Source organism: Myodes glareolus, chromosome 16 (assembly GCF_982192425.1).
Source record: "Myodes glareolus chromosome 16, mMyoGla1.1, whole genome shotgun sequence".
Lineage (NCBI taxonomy): Eukaryota > Metazoa > Chordata > Mammalia > Rodentia > Cricetidae > Myodes > Myodes glareolus.
Genome location: NC_142041.1, coordinates 31930287 through 31950747, shown reverse-complemented (window position 1 = coordinate 31950747; position 20461 = coordinate 31930287). Strand labels below are relative to the sequence as shown.

General features: G+C 48.2%; 1 protein-coding gene across 4 annotated transcripts in view; it reads left to right on the top strand.

Moving 5' to 3' along the window:
- Window positions 1–20461, top strand: part of Rusc2 (RUN and SH3 domain containing 2) — a 50430-nt gene that overhangs the window by 16996 nt on the left and 12973 nt on the right. Inside the window, exons 1-2 of one of the 4 annotated variants that reach the window (XM_085677223.2) lie at window positions 5185–5273; window positions 6275–6669. The exons of 2 other annotated variants lie outside the window; for them this stretch is intronic. The gene's annotated coding sequence lies outside the window, so the exon portion shown is untranslated. Of the gene's footprint in view, window positions 1–5184; window positions 5274–6274; window positions 6670–11794; window positions 12255–20461 lie in introns of those variants that run through there. One more of the 4 variants, XM_048419920.3, reaches the window with a different exon arrangement.

Here is a 20461-nt window from a genome sequence, read left to right as displayed (position 1 = left end):
AGAACTGCTGGACAGACAGACGCATTGGACAGACAGACGCATGAGGACAGACAGACGCATTGGACAGACAGACGCATTGGACAGACAGACGCATGAGGACTTTCTGAACTCAGGCCAAAGCTTAGTTCTTCATTTTATTCTTTCTGTTGCTTGTTCTCCTCTCCCTTTACTGTTCCGCTCTACCCTGACGCTTCCCTTCTTCCTCACTTCATTTCCCCCACAGCTTCTATACCCCAGCAAAATCTTTCAGGCAATGTAAAAATTACAATCTGGTTATGGTCTGTTTTTCAAGTTAACGATTACAAGTAAGAAACAGTGTGTTTCTCGTTTCCCTTATATGATTAAACATTTTATGTGTTACAGGTAAAAAACAAATTATCCCCAAGAATTTACATATTTGTGTTCAAGCAACTTGTTCTAGATTAACAGAGTGTAAGTTGTAAGTAAGCTAGGTATTTGTCTCAGGCAGTTCTTTTGCTGGCAGGCTGCATTTTGCAGTTGCAAAGAAAGGATCAATGATTTCATTATTTATCTCAAAAGGTGATCTTATAGAAATCTTAAAAGAATCACAAATCTAAACTTTTTTATATGAGAAACAGCCAGTCATTTCTACTTTCAGTCCTCAGGGTGCGTACCCACTCCTCAACACTAAATCATGTCAGGAAGCTGAGGGCAGAGAGGGTGCCCACCAACCCATTCTAGCAAGAAAGGTGCATCAGCCAGCAATAGCCAGGCTGCCATTGTTCCGTTCCCTGACCTCAGTGAGTCCTTTGTGCAACTATTAAAAGTGTACCTTTCTAAACTTTAAATTGTTCCCCAATGTTTTCTACATCAAAGTCATTACCAAAAGCATCTTAACCTAACTTTACTAATAATCTACATGTCTAAATTCTTTAAATTGTTCCCCAAGGTTTTCTACATCAAAGTCATTACCAAAAGCATCTTAACCTAACTTTACTAATAATCTACATGTCTAAATTCTTTTATTTAAAGGGTGGTGGTTGAATCATTACTGTGCTCCAGCATCAATGTTTGGAAACCGTCAGTCACTGTTATTGTAACTACCAGTAACACTGCTCAGTGAGGGGCTAGAAACCCCTGAGAGTGTTCATACAATCATAGATATGAGGGACGTGGTGACCGCAAAGGCAGTAACAGAGCTTTGTTCAATAAAAAACAAAGGCCTCATGTGAGGGCCTCATGAAACTTGGTCCTCTGGCTCTGTGTCTCCGAGGTTCACCTGGGTGTGGCTTTGCTGACCACCCAGCTATGTTCCCTGAATTCCAAAACTGCTGCTATTCCTTGTATGGCCTCTGACCGCTTTCCCCTGGCCATCTTTTGGCACTAGGTAGAAGCTGTAGTTGTCACACCTACCCCTAGGGTAGGGAAGAGAGGAAGGTCACATCCCATTCATCCTTCAGAGACCGCCCTAAAGCCTACACACTTACTCTAGAAGCAGGTCATTCCTGCAGGGGAAGTACAAATACATTGTATCCAGCCAAATTACCAAAGCTGAAAAAGAGTAAGAATGAATATTTGATTGGCAGCTAACAGTTTGGGGTGTGGGAAGGTAAGGGAACTGATCCAGACAGCCCAAAGCGTTTACAAAATAACAGAGGTGACACCAAGCACTTGAAGAGACTTCTTTAGCCACTAGGCAAAGATGAACATATTTACAGCTTTTTTTTATTCTTGTGGGGGGTAAATAAATATTGGTTCAGATAAGTCACAAGGTTAAGTGTGACTGTAACTGTATTGACTTGGTGTCAGTCACTGCCATGGGACATTGCCGGGCCTGTGGTTTGTAATAGCTTGTCATTTGTTAATAGCCATAGTATTAAAAAGGGCTAACCAACAGATTGCCGCTGTTTTAGAACAAAATCTAATCAAGTCTCAAATAAAGGCATTTACTCAGTGTTCCCCTCTGCCTAGGGCATTAGAGGATGTTGAGTAAAGACAGGGGGACTTGGGAGTGAGTCAGACCAGAGTTCCAAGCCCAGCACTGTTTTTTCCACTCTGTGATCTTGGATAAACTTAATCCCAGACTGCCTTGGTTTCCTCAGCTGCAAAGTCGGGCTTGAATATCTACTCTGCATAGTAATTGTAAAGATCTGAAATGTGTTTCTGACCAACAGCTAGCTCTGTGGTAGCACAGTAAGGAATGGAATCTTCCAAGGCTAAAGTTTTCAGCTGTTAGCCATTTGTTCCTTGCTTGAGACCACGCTGGCCTCGAACTCACAGAGATCTGCCTGCCCCTGCCTCCCGCGTGTTGGGATTAAAGGTGAGCACTACCCCTGGCTGACTTTTACATTTTTAAAAGATTGGACATTTCGCTATTTCTGACAGTGAATCAGATGACCTCACCACAGACAATGATTAAGTATTTGAGATGATGTTAGTGTTAAGAAAAATCCTCTCCACTGGCACACAGAAATCCAATCAGGCTGAATTAAACAGAATTAAAACGCCCATGTTTCGGGGCTGGAGAGATGACTCAGCAGTTAAGAGCACTGGCTGCTCTTCCAAAGGTCCTGAGTTCAATTCCCAGCAACCACATGGTGGCTCACAACCATCTGTAATGAGATCTGGTGCCCTCCTCTGGCGTGCGGGCATACATGAAGGCAGAATGTTGTATACATAATAAATAAATAAATCTTTAAAAAAAAAAGCCCATGTTTTATTAAATGCAGCACTCCGGTGTCCGAGAACATGGCAGGGGAGGCAGAAAACCGGGGAGCACTTGCAAAACCTGGGACCACGTGTTCCTCCTTGGGTGCCCCACTTAAATACCTTGTGGGAGTGGTCCTGATGCTCTCCTGGGGCTGGGTCAGGTCCTGATATGCTGGGATTTGGAGTCCAGACCAACGCAACTCCCAGGCCAGGGGGCTGGGATAAATGCCAGGGACTGGGGTGATGCTCCCACAGTTAGTTCATTTGTCTTACTTAGTCCACATTGCATTCATAAATCATAGCAAAACTTTGAACCTTATAAGTATACAGCTATAAATGGTCAATTTAAAATAAAATGGTTTTTAAAGAAAAGAAAAACCCGAGAGTCCATTGCATACCTATATTACCCTCAGATCCCAGTCTACTTCCTGGCCCTTTCCAAGTGGATTTGCTGGTCCGTAAGGCCCCTTCTCTAGAGGCAGGTGGGTGTCACTAGAGCTGGCAGGAGAGGTTCAGATGTGCACTTTGAACCTCAGGGAAGGCAGTAGCAGTAAACGTGTGTCAGGGAAGACTAGATGTCTCTTTTCCATCTCTGAGTTCTAGAGACCTGGCCAACCGAGGAGTTGCGGAACTAGAAAGAGTGAAGGCTCGTGCTGGCGTGGGTACAGTGCCGCCTTTGTCCCGGCTGCACACTGGTGCTCAGTCCTCCCTTCCTGTCGCCTCCCGGGGCCTTTTAAACTGAATCCAGAAGATCCTGCTGCTGACCGCATCCAGAGGAGCTCAGCCTCCAACCAGGGTCCTGGATCACCCAGTCATATAGAGCAGGGGTGAGCGGAGGAGCCCCTGAGGCGCTGCTTTAGACCGGCTTTCTCACACACCAGTGGAAACCGTGGCCTTGTGCGGAGCTAGGCAGGTTCTTAACTGCTGAGCTCCTGCTCAGACCCACTCCCCAGCATGGCCACTGTGACCTAGAAGCGGGAGAGCCCTGGAAGGGCCACAGTGCTCTACCTGGCCACATCGATTACAGTTCTGAAATGCTCTGGTCCAAATGCTTTATTTCATAGCATTTACATTTCCCGTTCTTGATATTTTTCAAATTTTGCTCTTGCTTCACCAGCAGACGATAACCACGAAGAGACCCTTTTGCAGGTGGCAGACCTGGAGCTAGTGAGGACAGGTAGCCTGCCCTTACGACCCAGCACTTCAGGGGATATGCAAGAATGAAAGCAGTGTCCCTGAGCTCGGGCATCCTGCCATGGTCCCAGGATGCCAGCTTCCAGAGGGAGCTGAGCTCAGAGACCTTTATCACTGGTGATCAAACCTGGTTGTCTCTGGGGCTGCATTGTTGTTCTGATGACCAGGTAGATAAGCCTTGAGTGACAGAAAAAGAATGCATTGACTGAGTTCACACCCGGGCTCCTGGTGCCACTCACGTGGCCGTGAGTCAGCCTCGGCAGGGAGGTGAAGGAGTCCTTGCAGCTCTGGGCACTCTTTCTTTGCACTTCAGCATTCCTACCTGATGTGTGGGACATTTTTGTCATTCTCCAACAGGCTACTGGGAGGAATAGCCCCTCATTAGGCCTGTCTCCATCTATTTACATAAGCAGCCCAGCTGTCTGCTTCCTCCCAGCCCTGTCTGCCTGACGGCAGGGAGAAGGCTGGCAGGAGCTGCCTTGTAGGGAGGTGTGGAAACAGCCTCGGGGCTCCACGTGCTGTGGTCAGTATGTCCACGGTTACTGGGCCCCTCTCTGCAGGCCCTTGGGGAGAGGTGACATAGGCGCTGGCTTCTGGCCAGACAGCTGGTTTCTGGGAGGCTCTAGCCTGCTGTGTCCTGTAGGAGTGCAGCTCTAAGAAATATGTTCCTGCTGGGAACGGCAAATGAGTTGAGGGCGGACTCAGCCTGTTCTCTGTCTCAGGTGTTCTATAATACTCCCCCAAATATTTCTTTCTTTTTCTGTCAGCACACAGTGCGCCAGTCTGCGACTTGTGACAAGGCCAAGCTTGGGAATGCTGGGTGGGAATCTTCCCTTGACTTTGCTCAGATCATTTCACACAACAGGTTGTAAGTGTATGTATACACGTGTCCTGACCGAAACAACCATTAGCTCTTCTGGAAGCGGCCTACCCAACTGAGGAGAATGTTGTGGGCAGCAGCCTTCAAGTTGAGGTCCATGTGATCGCAGAGGTCTGGGACCAGACACCTGGACACCTGACATCTGCTTGTTCCACTTCCTTGTCTGTCAACGCTGAACTGTTTTCCCCAAAGCTTGCTACCTTCTGAACCCATCTTAGCAACCTGGAGAAGCCCGAGGCCACTCCTGTAGCAGGAAGCTGCCCTACATTTGGACAGTAACCAGTAGAACTTGATCCTGACGCCAGAGTGTAAAAATAAACACCTCGTACGGTTCTGTCTTAATCCATCGCCATCAGGGTTGCTATTTTTAGCCTGTAGGCCAAACAGGCAGCTGTGATTGGACATACACCAGCCTGGGCAGCCCTATCCTGCCATCTTGGGATCAGGCTGTTCCTCCCCTTCACCTACTGGGAGCTGAGCTGGGGCCCCAGGAGAAGGACCTTCAGTCTGGGAACATGTCTTACAGCAGGTAACACTAGCGATGGTGTAGTGCCTTTGCTCTGAGAGGTAGATTGAGACTCCTGTGTAGATCTAATGGACACAGGATCGCCAGGCCCAGTTCAAGGAGGCGGGGGAAGAGACATGACCGTCCTTCCGTTCCCTCTGACTCTGTTTGTGTTTTGACAGTGTCTCTCTCAGTCTGGGTGGGCCTCAACCTTGCTCTGTAGCCGAGGACGGCCGCCTCTCTGTGGTGCCGGGACTACAGCTGTGCATCCATAGCCCGCTTAGCCCTCTGACTGGTAGGTAGTTTGCCCTCAAATACCTCAGACATAAAGCCTTTAGATTTCTCTGGAAACTGGGTGAGGAGAAAAAGAAGAACACTGGTCATCTGCCAGAGACAGAGTAATAATAGTGACATTGCTGAGCACTGATGTCAGGTATGACATAACTCTGTAATTCTCTGAGGGAATGCCACAACAGTTTACAGCCCAGAGTTTCCCAGAGTTCCATAGCGGGCCGGCTGTGTCTCAGATGGGAACTGATCTTAACACCAAATCCTTGCTCTGTACATTACAGACCCTAACCTCTTGAATCCTCAGGACAAAGCCAGACACCACACACCTGCATGATAAATTGTTTGTTTCAGTGAGCAAGACAAAACTTACGCTAACCTTTGTCTTCTAACTAAAGCAAACACCATTACTGGTGCCTAGAAAGTCTTTGCTGTCCCTACAAAGTCCCAGTGCTCTGCCCGAGCGTGGAGAACTAGCCGTCTAAACTCTACTGGCAAATAAGGCACCTCCAGGGCGGCCTTCCACTGCTGAGAGCCTGGCCAGCTGAGCCGGGTTCCCTAGAGAAGCCTGAGATGGCGGTCACGCTGAGGCAGGGGTGCGCTTGGAGGTTTCCTTGAAAAGCTTCCCTCTGCTCTCTCTCACCTCCCCCACTCCGGCCCCACGACTGGTTTGTGTAATTCAATCTGGATTCTTCTCCTAGCCACTTCTCTCTGCATATGTGCCCTTTTATTTACAGCTCTGGACAAACCGATTGGCCAGCAGTCTGGCAGCCTGCATGCTTCAGTCCACTGTCTGGGAGGAGGGGGAGCAGGGAACACTGGGGCTTTGCTTCCCAGATCCCAGGAGCCAGAAGCCACTGCCAAAGGATAAGCAAGGTGTTGACCACACTGGACAGTTGAAGCGGTGGAGGGTCCTTGTTTGATCCAACAGCCTTACTCCCACAAATCAGTGCATAAAAACTGTCTCTCAGCAAAGCAGGCCACTCTGGGCCTCAGCACCCTATTCCTGTCTCTAGTCTTGGTGATTTCTTGCTTTCTCACTTCACCTGCATCTGGCATTGGGAGACTTTGTCCTGTGGCCTCGTTGACGCCTGCCTTCTCCATCCCTTCTTCTGAAGAGCTATCTGTCAAGGTAGGACCTGAATCTTGCCGAGTTCCCTAATGTCTTCCTCTCCCTCTAACCTGGCATACCCGCAGAAGGAATAGTCTCTGGAGACGTAACTGACGTTACAAGCTGGCCTCTGAGCGTGAGGAGTGTGCCCGCACAGTCAGTCTGGAATGAAGAGGGTGGGAAGGAGGCCAGTCGTTAACACCCTGCATAGGACCTTCCCTGGAGTTAGGATTCGGATTCGGTTTACTTTATGATTATACCTGAAAGGAACCATAAAGGGTCTCCAGATGACTAGGTGCTAGAAGTTGAGCTAAGGAAGGGTGATGGCCTGATGGGGAAAGCAGTGCACCCAGGCTAGACCAGTGGGCAAGACTGTCTTCCCAGGAATAATCCCTTCCCTGCAAGAAGAGACCCTGAAGCAAAGCTCAATTTACTATCAGGTTTTTTTGAGATAAAGAAGAGCAATTCTTGCTGGTGGTGGTGGCGGCGGTGCACACCTTTAATCCCAGAACTCAGGGAAGAAGAGGCAGGCGAATCTCTGTGAGTTCGAGGCCAGCCTGGTCTACAGAATGAGTTCCAGGACAGCCAGAGATACATAGAGAAATTCTGTCTTGAAAAACCAAAAAAAAAAAAAAAGCAGTTCTTGGTCAGCCTGGCTGGCGTCTTGCTCTTTCCTGGGTGTAATTGCCCAGCGCTACAGTCTCCATTTATTGCATTGGTGCCTCGGGAGCTCAGGCACTGCGGAGACTAAGAAGCTGTGAACCAGTGTGAGTTCTGCCGTGGGTTCTTTCTATTAGCCATATTTTAAAGGTGCTGCACATTGTGGTTCATAAGGAAGCACAGACTCGGGGAAAAGACGATGCAGCCACACCAGGTCCTCGGTTCTGCTGCAGCGCCAGGCCTTTTGCAGAGGGCTTGCGTTTGATTGTTAGAGGCAGGCTTTTAGCCGGACTCATCGGCAGCAGCACACACAAGGAGCCCAAAGTCTGTGCTTCGAAGGAGGACACTATATTAGGGAGGCCTAATAAGGAAGCAGCTGGTGTGTCTGGGACAGCCCTTCCAGAACACTCCCAGCATTCTGGCTGGCCTTGCTTAGAGTCCAAAATAACATGAAACCAGTTAAGAACAGTATCCTGTTCAGCTAGGAGCAGTTCCACTGCCCAGAGGGAAGTCAGACGACCTTGTGGGTGTTGGCTCCATTCCAGTCGTAGAGTCAGACTCTTGAGGCCAGGGCCAGGTGTGCTCAGGCACCTGGCAGCTTGTTTATTTTCCTTGTTACTCAGCCACTGATATCCACTATCAATGCCAGTTCTTAAATCTCCAAATTCTTTGAGCATCTCTCGTATATTTCAGGGACAAGCGCTTTCCTCTAGGGAAGGCTGCGCCTTTGTCTGTACTCAGGGCCTCTGAAGCCCAGAACCAGAGACAGGGAAGGGGGTTCTACAAGAGAACACTCATAAATTCACAGGCAGCATGAAGCTTATTTCTGCTCCGGAAAGCCAGTCTGCTGTCTCATTAACAAGTGATGTAGGAGCCATGCAGAAAGGGGTGGTTTCTTCGTTTTGAGTATTTTTGTATGTGTTTGTATGTGTACATTTGTGGGTATCTCTGTGTGTGTGTGTGTGTGTGTGTGTGTGTGTGTGCGTGTGTGTGCACATGCGCACGGAGCCCAGAGTTCATATCAGGTGTCTTCCTCAATCACTTCTTCATCTTACTATTTTGAGACAGGGTTTTCCACTGAACCTGGAGTTCACCTACGAGGCTAGACTGTCCAGCAAGCCCCAGGGTCCTCCTACTTCCCTGGCTCAGGAATTACAGGCATGCTGCCATCATGCCCAGCTTTTTACGACCTGCCTCCAGCTTGCACTGCCAGCACTTCACTGAGTCACCTCCCCAGCCCCCAGAGGTGACTTCCTTTAGTCAGTCATTTATCTCAGTCTTCATTCTCTCAAGTCTCAGCAAACCATGTTTGGGCCTATCTTTGCCTTTGCCCTGATGTTTTTCTTTAAGTGGTAGAATCCCTTTGAATTCTATCTAGACTCCCCACAGTGGGAAAAGGAAGTTGGGGAGCATGGGGGTTTAGCATCCCATCTTCAACCAGAGCAGACCTGTTTTGTGTATTAAGGCTGGGGAATACAATTGAAATCCAATTGTATCATGTTCGCCAACATGGTGCTGCCCTGCGCCCTGCAGAGGCATAGTGACAGTGGTCTCAAACTGGGTTCCTTTGCGACACCCCACAGTGCCTCGCACAAGGCAGTTCCATAGATACTCACAGTATGGTCCTGGAGGCTGGACGGTGGCTCTGTCAGTGAAGCACTAGCCCTGTACACATGAGGGCGTGAGTTTGGATCCTTAACACCTCTGTAAAAACTGATCCCAGGGGCATGCCTGTCATCCCGGCAGCAGGGAGGCAGAAATGGGCAGATCCCTGGGGCTTCCTGACTAGTTTTGCTAGCCTTGGTGACATGTGAGCATGTACCCACCAACCCAGCACACACATGCATACCGCATGCACACTTAGATCTTAAGAGTCTCCGGATGGGCAATGAGTTTGTTCCATGGGTAAAGGGGCTTGCCACCAAGCCTGCCAACCTGAGTTCAATTCCCGGAATTCACATGAGGGTAAAGGAGAACTGACTCCTGAAAGTTGTGCCCTGACTTCCATATGTGTACGTGGCATGTATGCATACACACACACATACACATACACACATACAATCAATCAATCATCATCTAATAAATAAATGTAAAAGGAAAAAAATGCCTCAGGATGCTTCTAAATCAGAAGAGTGCAGAGTAGAGTTTATCATAACTTATTCTGACCTGTTTTAATTAAGCATTTCTTTGTGATTAGATTCAGTCATCCAATTTGGGGTGAGACATAGCCAAACATGGGTTGTCGCTGGCGTCAGATATGTCTGACTAGAGCAATGCAAACGAAAGAACTCCCTTATTTCCAAATAAGTCCCTGAGGTGAAAGGTCAGTGGAGTGATTGTTGGGAGATCAGGGTCAAAGGTGTCATTACATCATCCTCTTGCTCTGTCCCTTTTGACAAGGTCCTGCCATGTAATCCAGGCTGACCACAAACACAGTCCTCCTGCCACAGCCTCCTGAATGCTAGGACCACTACACCTGGCTTCTTGTTGTGTTGGGGGCTGTCCTCAAAAGTCTAGCATTCCTTAGCTCTGGATTAAATTTGAGAAGGAAACATTAGAAGCTGAAGAGATGGCTCAGGGTTAAAAGTTCCAACTGCTCTCCCAGAGGACCTGAGTTCAGTTCCCACCATGCCCGCAGCCGTTTTAGGAGATCCCACTCCTCCTCCTTCTTTCACTGGCACCAGGCGTGCAGTGAGGTTAGGAAGTAGTGACACTGTGGTCTGTAGTGTGCTGGCTTAAAGGAAGCCCTGAGCATGTGAGAGCTGTCGCCAGTCCTGCCAAACAGCGCTCGGTGTGGCCTCACAGGGGTACCAGGGACATACCCTGGACCCAGAGCTCCCACAGGAATCAGCGAGCACTCCATGCATCTTAACCTACAGCAAAGCCCCGCAGTGGTGTCTAGCAGCTCCGGAAGAGGCAAGAACCCCGAAACCTTTTCAGCCATCCTGAGAGGACCAGTCATGGCTTGACATTGTGAATTCCTCCCTCTCTCCTTCCTTCCCTTCTTCGTTGTTTCCTACTTTGTGGGCTCAGAGGCTGCTGTTCCTCAAGCAGGTCAAGGTTGGAGATGGGTCTCCAGCCACTTTGTATCTCTATAATCCTCCGGCTCAGTTCAGTGTGGAGTCGGGAGATACACAGGTCTCATGAGGCGTGGAAGCAGCAAGGAAAGGAAAGAGATGAGTGTCATAGCACGTACTGTAATCTCAGCACTCAGGAGGGTGAGGTAGAAGGATGGCCACAAGTTTGAGACCAACCTTGACTATACAGCCAGTTGGAGACCTGTCTGAGCGACACATTTCAGACACTGTCTCCAGAAAGCCAAGGGGAAAGGAAAAGACAGTTAGCGCCCAGACCCATGTTTTCTCCAGTCTTCACCATGGAGTGACGACAGCATGGCCGGCCCTCCATCGCATGGGTTCTACACCCACAGGCTCAATCAGCTGGGGAGAAGAAATTCTCGGGGGCGGGGGGGGAGGCTGGGAAGACGACTTTGGGATACAGAGCTTGCCTGATGCACACAAAGCCTTCGGTTCAGCCCCCACTTCGGGAAGATGGGGAAAGGAGAAAGGAAAACAGTTGAGAGGGAAAATCGAATGGGTAGGACAGGTGCTTGGGAGCCACCAAGCCCACCTTAGAGACAGGATCTCTCTCTATGTAGTTCTGGCCACCCTGGAATTTGGTAGGTAAACCAGGCTGTCCTTGAACTCACAGAGATCCACCTGCCTCTGCCCGCTCCCGAGTGCTAGGATTAAAGGTGTGCACCACCATTTCTGGTCTGAAAGCTGGTATCTTGAAGGATGGCATCACTGAGCGTGGAGTGGACAGAGATGACGCCCCACTGGCCGCCTGGCTCAGGTGTGGTCCACTACAGCTCATGTATTCTCACAGACTGGGCAAGAACCTGAGCGAGGAAGAGATGGAGGGTTCGCTGCGTCAATAGACAGAGCAGAAATTTTTCTCTGATCTGAGAGAAATCAGCCTCTTTCCTTGCCTCCCTTTCTCTGGAGGAGCTTACTGCAGGCTCCACCTGGTTAAAGGGATTCTCTCTCCTTACAAGCCCCGCTGGACCCCAGTCATCAAGGACCAAGCACTGATGTGACAGGCCCACCTCTGTCAGCTGTTAGACCCTCTGAAGACAGCTGGACCCCACCTTGGCTGTAAGCATCACCACCCTGCTAGAGAAGCCTGCCGGGCCCAGTGCTTTTGTGAACAGAGCCACCCTGTGTGCTGTGTGCGGTGGCCCTGACTGAGAGCGGGCTTCAAGAGAGGCGGCTGCTGTTCTGTTGGTGGACTGAGGCTAGGTGGTTGGGGGTTGGGCTTATTTTGTTTTCTTGTAGTCTTTGGGTGGGGCTTCCAAAATCCCTCCACCCTAACCCAGCTGGAAGCCTTACTAAAGGAAAAAGCTGGAAAACAAGTCATTCACAGTAAAAGGAAAGAGGGGGAGGGGCTAAAAGGGGCGGCCTGAGAAGGGAAGGAAGGAAGGAAGGGAGCTCCCAGGCTCTGCCCAGACTTCTCCCAACACGGAGGCCCGGAGAGAAGCTGGGCCCAACTCTCCCCATTTTTTGCTGCTGTCTGGAAAGTCTCCATCTTCCAGCACCTACTGCCCTCCGTGGCTGACTTCTGCCTCTACTCCCCCTCCCCCGGGCTAACCGGCCTCCGACCGGGAAGCTGAGTGGCTGGACTGTGGGCTTGCCTGCTCCTTTCCCTCCCCCTTAGTAGCTACGTCACCGCAGCCCAGCAGCCGTGGCAGCAGCAGCGGCGAGAAGACAGGCTGAGATTGCGCAGCCTCCCTGCATTAGCTAGGATGCCATTGTATTAGCAGAAAGCAGATCTTAGAAAATCAGCCCGATTCCCCTGTGCGACCGTGGGGACCAGTGACTCAGCTGAGATTGTCGAGGTAAAGCTTGGCGGGAGTCACCAGGTCCAGCTCGAGGCTCCTGGCAGAGGTATGACTCTGGCGGGGGAGGGGGCTAGCAGCTGGGCAGAGGCAGGCTCACCGTTAGCATCTGTCTCTCGGAAAGGGAGCGTGGCAGCATGCAGCCACAAACTCATTTCTGCATGCATGGGCGGGGGAGAGGGAGAGACTTGAGCTAATGCTATTTGGTCGACAAACATGATCTTTTTCTTCCTTTCGGATATTCCTAATGAAGTGCTGTAGCTGCAGTTGTCAGAATGAGGGGGATCAGATCTGTACACAAAGGCTGGGTGGGTGGAGACACCTCCACAGCTATTGTAAGTGAATGCTGGAAACAATACAGGGTCCACACATCTTTTCCAAGAAGGCTGGTGGCTTTGCCTCACACACGCACACATGTGTGCACATAGACACATACCTTGCTGCTGCTGGAGAAGCTGCCACAGTCCAGGTTTGGATGCCATAGGAAGGAATGATGTCTAAAATGACTCCCAGTGCATGGAGAGTGGGACCTTGTGCTACTGAAGGCACCTGGCCCGTTACACTCAGCCTCTCCCAGAGCCACTGGCTGGCAGGAAGAAACCTAAGCATAAGCTAAACTAATACTCTCAAATTCACCACTCTGCCCTGGGGAAGGTCCAGTCTTGAAGACTGTCAGTTCAACGGTGCCCAGCAGGACCTCAGGTCAAGGTCAGATTACTAAAGAACAGCTGTGACTACCTTTGCCCTCCCTGCTGACTCTAAAGAAACCAAAAAACAAGGAACTAGTGACCAACAGAAGGACGCAGATGGGCACAGACAGGAACCTTCTGCAGTTCTCTTGTCCACGGTGGCCTGTTGCCAACCAGGTAGAGCTCCTTAGATTCTGTTCCCATCATCCAGCTTGGTAGAGAACTGAGACACTTAGAAAAGATGGGGGCTCTGCAGTGTATAAGTCAGTCTGGGAGCACAGTGGGAGAGTGTCAGTTCCCAGGAAGTGTGGAGGAATGTGAGCCCAGAGCAAGGGCAGGCATGTAGGAGCCCTGAATGGGCAGGATGAGGAGCCTGGGAAGTGAAGGACAGGAAACAGGCTTGGCCAGCGTTGTGAGACCGTGGGGAGGCCAACATGAAAGGGCTGTGGGTTCAGAGTAGGTGATAGTCCCTATATAAGTAGACGCCGAAGTGAGGGCCCATCCAGGGAAGTAGGAAGCAGATGTTGTGGGTAAAGGAGAGAACTTTAGGAAGAGGACGTGACCTCAAGTGCTTGAGACTGAGTTGTCGTAGACGTCCTTGAGAACTGGACTAGCCAGGCCTGGATTCCATTTAAACTGCGTGACTGTGACTGTGTAACTGTTTCGAAACTACTTCTGCCCTGAGGCCTTGGTTTCCTCCGATCTCAGGAGGCAGAGGCTGGTAGATCTGTTTGAGGTCAGCCTGGTCCAGAGGACGAGTTCCAGGCCTCAAAAACTGTCCCAGCACTCGGGAGGCAGAGGCAGACAGATCTCTGGGTTCAAGGCCAGCCTGGTCTACAGCTGGTCTACAGAGCAGGTGCCAGGACAGTCAGGGCTACACAGAGAAACCCTGTCTTGAAAAAAAGTTAAATAAAATAAAGGACACTCACAATGAGTGTTGTGGTTATCCCTATCTGGGTGTTAGGATGGAACCGGAGACAACGTGTGTGCACCTCTTATGTAAGGCCCAGTAAACGACCACCCTAACATCATGTGCTAAGCTAGATCATGAGACACCCCAAGGGACAGGCCAGGAAAGGTGCTCACAGACGTTTTCCCTGAGTCTGGAGATCTAAGTTCCACATCTCTACTCTCTCTATCGAGCGAGGCATAGCTAGAAGGCTCATCTTCTGTGAGAATGTCCTCCGCCCCCGTCTCTGAGTCTCTCAAAAGCACAGCCCTCCCAGATACGCTCATTCATGGTTTCTGTGGTGTTTGAAGCAGAGCCACAAACCTCATTACATTGTTCCTCTTTGTGTTTGAGTCAGTCTCCTGTAGCCCAGGTTAGCTTGAACTGACTATATAGCTGTGGTTGGCCTTGAACTCCTAACCCTCCTTCCTGCCCCCCACCTGTTGGGATTATTGGTGTGCATCACCACTCCTGGCTCTCCTTTCATTCTCAACTGATTTTTCAAAATGTTCAAAAGTCAGGGTTCCTGGATCCTGTCTTAATTGTACTGTTTGTTTCTCTGTTTATCTGCAGAGTGCTCTGGCAATGAGCTTTATCTCCATGTCTCTCTTTCTACTTTAAAAAGTATTTATGTGTGTGAGTGTTGTGCCTGCATGTATGTATGTATGTATGTATACCGTGTGCCTGGTACCCACAGAGGTCAAAGGAGAGAGTCGGATCCCCTGGGACTGCAATCTGGGTTGGTTGTGAGCTGCTGCCTCGGTGCTGGGAACTGAACCTGGGCCTCTGCAGCAACAACAAGCAGTTTTTTGACCACCAAGTCATCTCTCCGCTCCCCCTCTTTTTTACTTTTTATTTTGAAATAGAGTTTTGCAATATATAGAAATAGATATTTTGCAAATATATATATTTGTTGTGTGTATATATATTTTATATATATATACACACACACATATATATATGGAGATAGGAAGAAGGAAGTAAAGAGAAAACTGTCGTGTCTCTCATATCAGAGCATCCTAAAAAGTCCTCTTCATTATTACCCCAAAATGACGCTAAGCAATCGTTCCCCATTCCCGGTCTTGTTCTCGCCTATTTCTGCACATGCCCAACCCCCTCCAGCCCTCCCAGTCTCCTCTGTCCCCAGCCCTCCACTGCAGCAGCATTTCTTCCTCACTCCTCTTCACATGAATCCTAATCTTCTGTGAGTTTGGTTTGGTTTGGTTTGGTTTTTCAAGACAGGGTTTCTCTGTAGCTTTGAAGCCTATCCTGGAATTTGCTCAGGTAGACCAGGCTGGCCTTGAACTCACAGAGATCCACCTGCCTCTGCCTCCTCCCAAGTGCTGGGATTAAAGGTGTGCACCACCACCACCACCACCACCCAGCTATTTTTTGTTTTTTATTTTGCTTTTTTTTTTAAAGATTTATTTATTATGTATACAGTATTCTGCCTGCATGTGTACCTGCACCCCAGAAGAGGGCACCAGATTTCATTATAGATGGTTGTGAGCCACCATGTGGTTGCTGGGAATTGAACTCAGAACCTCTGGAAGAAGAGTCAGTGCTCTTAACCGCTGAGCCATCTCTCCAGCACCTTTATTTTGCTTTTTGAGACAAAATTTCACAATGTAGCCTTGATTAGCTTGGAATGTCCTTATTGAGATACAATTCATATACCAGTTGTCTTATCTGTTGTAGAGAGCCTGTTTGTTTGTTAGTCCCCAGCCCCAAAATAGTCACACAGAAACCATATTATTTGCAATACTGTTTGGCCAATAGCTTAAGCATATTCTGGCTAACTCATATCTCAAATTAACCCATCTCCATTAGTCTGTATCTCCACGAGGATGTGGCTTATGGTAAGGTTACATGACCTCTCTCTAACTCTGCCTTCCTTCTCCCAGCATTCAGTTTAGTTTTCCCCGCCTAGCTCTGTTCTGCCCTGCTCTGCTATAGGCTTAAAACAGTTTCTTTATTTAACCAATGGTATTCACAGCATACAAAGGGGAATCCCGTGCCAGTCTTAGTTGGAGTTTTTATTACTGTGAAGCGATACCATGACCACAACAACTCTTACAAAAAGGAAAATATTTAATTGGGTGGCTTGCAGTTCAGAGTCAGTCCATTATCATCATGGTGGGACATGGCAGTGCACAGAGAGACATGGTGCTGGAGAAGGAGCCAAGACTCCTACGTCTTGATCTGCAGGCTACAGGAAGTGAACTGAGACACTGGTTGTGGCTTAAGCATATAGGAGACCTCAAAGCCTGCCTCCACAGTGACACACTCGCTCCAACAAAGCCACACCTCCTAATGGTGCCACTCCCTTTGGGGGGCATGTTTTTCAAACCACCACACCAGTATGTTCACCAATATATAATGTGTAACCATTACCAATGTCTGATAGCAGCATACTTTCATCACCCCATAGAGATTCCCCTTTGCCATGAAGCAGTTGCTTCCCATCTGCCGGCCCTTACAGATTACTAAGCTACCCTCCGTCAGTTGGTTTCCTGTTTGAGTCTGTGACGGCTCCTTTTTCCCAATATTACCTTTAAAGGTTCACGCGTGTCGTAGCATGCCCTAGTGCTCCGCTCCTTTTGTTGCCCAATAGTCCATTGTGTGCGTTCCTCATTGTTGCTAATTTTTAGCTGGTATATAAATGACGGGAGATAGATTACATCTTCTCCATTCATCAGCTGTCTTGGAGCCCGGCCACTTTCTGGGTTACTGTGAACGACGCGGCTGTGACGTTTCCGTACCAGCTTCTCTGTGAGTGCACTCTCCTTCCCTTTGAGTGTAGCCCTAGCAGTGAGGAAGTCTGGGTGTAACGTTCTGAGGGGCTGTTGGACAGTTTCCCCAAGGGCCTGCGCCATTTTGCCGTGCCCTCGGCAGTGGGTGGGGTGCCTGTTGTCCATGTTGTCATCAGTACTTGCTGCCTATGTGTTTGGTTTGGGCATCCTGGTGGGAGTGCCTCGGGATCTCACTGGGGTTCTTATTTTCTAATGACTAATGATATTGCCCGTCTTTTCATCTGGCTAACCACACATGGGTCTCCTTTAGAGAAATATCTGTTCAGTGCTGGCCATGGTGGCACACACTTTTAATCCCAGTTCTCTGTGGGCAAAGGAAGGTAGATCTCTGTGAGTTCAAAGACACCTTGAGTCCAAGGCCGGCCAGAGATACATAGGGAGGCCCTGTCTTAAAATAAAATAATAATAATAAAAAACTGTAAGAGTTCTTTGTAAATTTTGATTAGAAACCACTGTCAGAAGTATGTTCTAAACAGAGCTCCTCCTGTTGTTTGGGTTGGCTCTTCACTTCTGTGTGTCTGTCTGAGTGAGTGCACAGAGGCCAGAAGTCAGCCCCAGGGGTCATTCCTCAGGACTTTGTTTTCTGAGGCAGGCCCTCTCTGTGGTGTGGGGTTTACCACATCAGCTAGTCTGGCTCACCAAGAGTCCTAGCCATTTCTTGTCTTTAATGGTGGGTTTACAGCTGTGTGCCTTGCTTTCCAATACAGATTCTGGAGCTTAGACTCAGGACCCCATGCTCACAATGCAAGCACCTTCCTACCTGGCCTCCCTCAGGTCTCCATGCTCACAATGCAAGCACCTTCCTACCTGGCCTCCCTCCTGGCTCACTTCTCACTTTTTTAGTGGTTTCCTTTGAAGCAGGAGGATGTTTGGTTAGGTAAAAAGTCATCACCTTTAGGTTTGGTTTACCAAGGTTTCCTCTTGAGTTGAGGATGCAGCTCAGGTGGTCATGTTTGCTTAACATCCATAAAGGGCTGGGTAACGGCCTTAGCACCATATAACCTGGGCATGATGGTACATGCCTATAATCCTAGCACGTGGGCAGTGGAGGCAGGAAGACCAAGAATTCAGTGACATCCGTGGCTAGATATGGATTTGGAGGCCAGCCTGTAATACATGAGACCCTGTCTCAAAAAAAGATTTTTTATTCTAATTTTTTTCTATAATTCTTAATCTTGTAACTTAGTTTGCCTTCTCTAGTTTTTGCTTTTCCACATCCATGTTGATGATTGTACTCAACACAATAGGACTTACAAATCCAATACAGGAGAGTTCCTCTCAGAAGTCTTCATTTTAATGTGATTTAACATACACAATTGTAATATATATTCATTTTTAATTAAAACTTTCTATAGTTATTCCTCATGCATATAGTTATTGGGCATTGACTTTTTCCTTTGGTTAATTTTCTGTTTACCCTTCATATTCCACATGAAGAGCTTGGCCCTTTGGTCTAAATTAGTTAAAATTTAAGATAACGGTGGTAACAAGGGTTCAGTTAAATGATTAAGTAAGAGAAAGTAAACAAGGGATTTAGAGCCAGAATACCAAAGGGAAAATAGGAATCAGAAGGGAGAGAAGAGAGATGAATGGATCAGAAGAAATTAGATATGGGGAGTCTAGGAGAGAGAGGACCTGAATCTGACAGCTCAGGACAGTTTGAGAGGTCATTCCTCCACAGGGTGGCCAAGAAAGACCTCACCACTGAAGGAGCGTTAGCTTATCAGAGGTAAAACTTGGCTAGAGGAGACTCCAGGGATCCCCAATAGTGATAGTTCCCTGCGAGGGCAGAGCCATTTGGAGCACTGGCCTAAACAAGCATCGAGATTGGATGAGGCCCATGCGTGCCAGGTGTGGTGTGAAAGTCTGACTGGCTGATGTAGCGGAGGTAGAAGAGGGTGAGGTTAGCGTCAGCCAGACTTGCAGTCTCCTACTACCCCCCAACCTGTGTGTGTGCATGAAGCTTCATTACAGTATTAGAATAGGAAGAGTATGCAGCCCACCGTCGTCAGAGGGGGAGAAGGGTCAGCTCTGGTAGTCTTTGGTCAACTGGTTTAGTGTGTTCTAAAATACATTTCTTGTAAAATGACCACTGATTTCTGTGAGCTTATGATATCTGTCCAGTTTTTCTCCTCCGTGTAAACTTGTATGCTGTAGCTGTGCAGGCTTTGCTGTCCTTTCCTCAGTGCCTTGTGCTCTCCAGACATCCCACATGGTGTTCTGAGTTATGTCACTCTTGCACCATGTATGTATGTCTGTGTGCGTGCATGTCTATATGTCTGTGTGTGCATATGTGTGTGTGTATTGCGTGTGTGTCTGTGTGTGCATGTGTATGTATGTGTGCATATGTGTCTTTGTATGCGTGTGTGTCTGTGTGTGCATATGTATGTATATCTGTGTACTCGTGTGTGCATGTCTGTATGTCTGTGTGTGCATGTGTATGTGTATGTGCATGTGTATATCTGTCTATGTGTGTGTATATCTCAGTGTGTGCATATATCTGTGTGTATGCATGGCTATATGTCTGCATATGTCTGTGTGTCTACATGTGTATGTGTATTTTCTGTGCATATATCTGTGTGTGTGCGTGTCTGTATGTCTGTGTGTGCATATGCATATCTGTGTGTTTACATATGTGTGTATGTCTCTGTATGTGCACATGTCTATATGTCTGTGTGTCTACATGTGTATGTGTATTCTCTGTGTGCATGTATCTGTGTGTGCATGTCTGTGTGTCTATGTGTGCATACGTGTATCTGTGTGTCTACATATGTGTGTATGTTTCTGTGTGTGCATGTCTCTGTGTTCTGTGTGTGCATGTGTGTCTGTGAGTCTGTGTGCACATGTGTATGTGCATGTGTGTACATGCCTGTCTTTGTTGTTGGATACTGTTTGTTTGTTTCCTGGCCACCCAGTTCCAAAATAATCACACTGAAACTACACACACACACACACACACACACACACACACACACACACATATTTGTTTTGTTTTTGTTTTTCAAGACAAAGTTCTGCTGTAGCTTTGAGCCTTTCCTGGAACTAGCTCTTGTAGACCAGACTGGCCTCAAACTCACGGAGATCCGCCTGCCTCTGCCTCCCAGGTGCTGACATTAAAGGCGTGTGTCACCATCGCCCAGCTATACACTGAAACTATATTAATTACAATACTGTTTGGCCAATAGCTTAAGTATATTTCTAGCTAGCTCTTACATCTTAAATTAACCCATTTCTATTATTTTATATATTACCATGAGACTTGTGGTTTACTAGAAAGGTTCCAGCTGGCAGCTCGCATCTTTCTCCTCTGGTGGCTTCTGACTCCGCCTACTCTCTCTTTATATATCTCTTCCAGCCTGGCTATATTCTGCCCTGCTATAGGCTGAAGCAGCTTCTTTTATTAACCAGTGGTAGTAAAAAAAATATTCAGTATACAGAGGGGAATCCTGTATCATGTCTCTGTCTCTGTGTGTACATGTGTCTGTGTGTACGTGCATGTATGTTTCTATGTCCATGTGTGTCTGTGTCTGTTTCTGTGCATGTGTGTGCATGTCTGTATGTGCGTCTATGTCTGTCCGTGTATGTGTGTGTATTTGTGTTTGTGTGTGTGATTCGTCAATATTTACTGCTTAGAAGAGAATGGGAACCCTGAGAGGTCTCAGCTGAAGACACTTCCCATGAGTTCACTCCCTGAGTTCACATGGTAGAAGGAGAGAGCTGACTACCACAGGTTGTCCTCTGACCTCCACACACACATGCTGTAGCACACACATGCACACAACCACACACCCTCTCTAAATAAATA